The sequence below is a fragment of the Bison bison genome, unplaced genomic scaffold (assembly GCF_000754665.1).
Source record: "Bison bison bison isolate TAMUID 2011002044 unplaced genomic scaffold, Bison_UMD1.0 scf7180017864215, whole genome shotgun sequence".
NCBI lineage: Eukaryota > Metazoa > Chordata > Mammalia > Artiodactyla > Bovidae > Bison > Bison bison.
The window spans coordinates 7,512,781-7,516,155 of NW_011494787.1; the positions used below are offsets into that span (position 1 = coordinate 7,512,781).

Genomic DNA, 3,375 nt, shown 5'->3' on the forward strand with positions numbered 1-3,375 from the left:
AGTCTGTTGTTCCTTGTCCAGTTCTAACTGTTGCTTCCTGACCTGCATACAGGTTTCTCAAGAGGCAGGTCAGGTGGTCTGGTTTTTCCATCTCTTTCAGAATTTTCCACAGTTTCTTGTGATCCACACAGTCAAAGCCTCTGGCATAGTCAACAAAGCAGAAATAGACATTTTTCTGGAATTCTCTTGCTTTTTTGATGATCCAGCGGATGTTGGCAATTTGCTCTCTGGTTCCTCTGTCTTTTCTAAAACCAGCTTGAACATCTGGAAGTTCACAGTTCACGTATTGCTGAAGCCTGGCTTGGAGAATTTAAGCATCACTTTACTAGTGTGTGAGGTGAGTGCAATTGTGCGATAGTTTGAGCATTCTTTGGCACTACCTTTCTTTGGGATTGGAATGAAAAGTGACCTTTTCCAGTCCTGTGGCCACTGCTGAGTTTTCCAAATTTGCTGGCATATTGAGTGCAGCACTTTCACAGCATCATCTTTCAGGATTTGAAAGAGCTCAACTGGAACTCCATCACCTCTACTAGCTTTGTAATGATGCTTCCTAAGGCCCACTTGACTTCACATTCCAGGATGTCTGGCTCTAGGTGAGTATCCATGCCTATGTATGCAGACATGTTTATATTTATATGTATATCTCTATTAAAAAAAAAACTTACAAAACTGAATCAAATTGGTAGACATCTAGTAATTGCTAAAAAAAAGCAAAGAATAACCTCAGTATTCAGAGAAGGCAATGGCAACCCACTCCAGTATTGTTGCCTGGAAAATCCCATGGACTGAGGAGCCTGTTAGGCTGCAGTCCATAGGGCCGTGAAGAGTTGGTCATGATTCACTTTCACTTTTCACTTTCTTGCATTGGAGAAGGAAATGGCAACCCACTCCATTGTTCTTTCCTGGAGAATCCCAGGGATGGTGAAGCCTGGTGGGTTGCTGTCTATGGGGTCACACAGAGTCAGACATGACTGAAGTGACTTAGCAGCAGCAGCAGCAGCAACCTCAATGTTTACAATCCCTGGTCTGAAAAAAAAATGGTTTCCATAAGAAAGAAATATTTTAAAGTTTGACATGGAAAGATGCCACCACTCTACAAGGATATTTTGAGGTATTATATATTATTTGGAGGAAAAGAGATCTTCAGTGTCTGAATTCACAATGGCAACCTGTCTTCCTACACGTATAATAATTCAAGAAGTGTAGGATATCAAATGAGTTCAAGGACTAAGGGATTGGGTTGACAGCTGTCATTTCTAGTTGTTTCAACCAAAACCCAATTTAAATTCCCAAATGCAGCTTAGCTTTTCCACATTCTAGTTTTTTAATTTGTAAATTGGGATTTAAAGTCTTTAACCTCTTTGGAGCATATTTAACAATTTCCAATGACATTAGAGCACAGTAATTTGTATTTGTAAAGAGATATGGGACTTTGGATAAAAACAATTATAAAAGTAAAAAGTACTAGTATTCCTGTATATCATGAGACAACCTTAAACAAACAAGCAAACAAAAAATAGGACAATGCCATAATCTACAAGAAATCACACGTACATTAAGCCTTCACCTTAACAACACCTGTATTTTTTTTCCTGTGGTTTTCAAGCAGGGTTTACTTTAGCAAATATTAAAAAAAAATATCGACTATATTAAGTCAACATTTTGGTACATAGATACATGTGGGCTTTTTCTTTTTCTTCCCTGAAAGATGGGATTAGGCTGAGCAGCGGTAGCTGTCGGAAGCTCAAATTCCCTGCCTCCCAGAATGGGTACTTGTAATTAAAAGCTTAGCTCACCTTATCCTTCCAGTTTCCCAGGCGAAAAGTCAAAGCCTGCATTTAATTGCATATATATGTGTGCATGTTTCTAACACAAAGCTCCAAAGAGAAGCAGTGCTTAGGAGGCAAGGCTATACACAGACAGATATTTAACACAGAGTCAAAAATAAAAGTAAACAGAGGAAAAGGGATGATGTGACAGAAATGTGGTGCTCTGTTCCCTTGTGGTTTGTTACCAGCCAAAATAGGCAGTGCTTGTGGTTTGGCATTTCTATTTAGATAAGCAGCAAAAACAAACCAATCCAAGTATGCTGAATTTGCCTGATGATTTGCCATAAGCATCTGGTTGGCATATTTAATCAGAGTTCGGTCAGAACTCTGATTAGAATGTAGCAGAATAATTCTGTTGAGAGAAAGCCAGCACTGAGTGTACCCAGTGGAGCCTCTCTGTAGCAAAGAAGTCAGGCCGGGTGGTTTATCATGAGGATGGCCATTCAGGGATCAAGATGCTGACCAATTTACCAGGATGGCAGGATGCAAAGCTCAAGAACTCTGGGCCAGAGTCCAAAGTGCTTTCTAGTTTTTTTTTTTTTTTTTTTTAAGTTTCCAATAGCAGCTAATACAGGATCAAGGTGGTCAGGGCAGAGTAGTAATGGTCATGGGAGGGCTGGAAATTAAATAGCACAAATTTAGTTTTTGAGAGGGTTGGACAGCACTTATTTTAAAATATGGAACTTTTTGACTGGCTACACAGACCATGTCATGATCCACAGCAGCAAGTTGAACCAGTGATTAGCCTTGTCCTGGACTAAAAAACAAAGCCTGAGGATTATAGAGCAGAAAGGGAGGTCAGGATTATCTAGAATCACAGTGCCCAGTGAAGACAGGTCCTTAGGAAGCTACTGCTTAATAAAAATGAATGAATTCTTCCAGTACAAATGGAGAAACTCAGTCCCGGAAGGGAGAAGTGACCGGTCGATGTTGAAGTGTTAGTGCATCATCACAGCTAAAATCCAGCTTCTTTCCCAGGATATAGCACTTAACACTGTTCTCTGCTACCTAACCCCGCAGAGCAATATGGAGATTTCCTGGGGCAGATAGTCAAGTATGTGCGGGTGCTGAGGTCAACGGGAGTCAGCAGGCCCGAGCAGGCTTTTATGAAACTGTCACTGACAGTGCAAGAACGACAAAGCAGTCACCTTTGTATCAAGACGACTGTGAAAAATGTTCTGGTCATTACTATTTGTGTGGCAATTATGATTGGGGTTTTCTATGGTGTAGTTTCAGAAAAGATGATATTCAAGAGGCTGAACCACTGAGAAACAGAGTTAAAAGCATTGGTGACTAAGGGTCACTGGGGTGGAATGTGCCTTTGGAGACCACAGTGACAGAGCACTCACTCTATGCCACAGTGACCAGCACAAACTGGCCTCCCAGGTTGCATGCCTTAATTCCATTTTTGGCCTCTCAGACATTACATGATCCTTAGAGGTCTGGCCTGCTTGACCTCTGGCCAGATTGCTGAGGTAAGTAACCTATTTCCTCTCTCAGGGTCTTAACCCTCATCTAAACATTCCTCTTACTGAGGCTCCTGCAC

The 3,375-nt window shown here is 41.1% G+C and overlaps 1 pseudogene; it reads left to right on the forward strand.

Annotated features, from left to right (window-relative positions):
* Positions 1 to 3,097, forward strand: part of LOC104992506 — a 187,034-nt pseudogene extending 183,937 nt beyond the window's left edge.
* Positions 3,098 to 3,375: the final 278 nt, after the last annotated feature.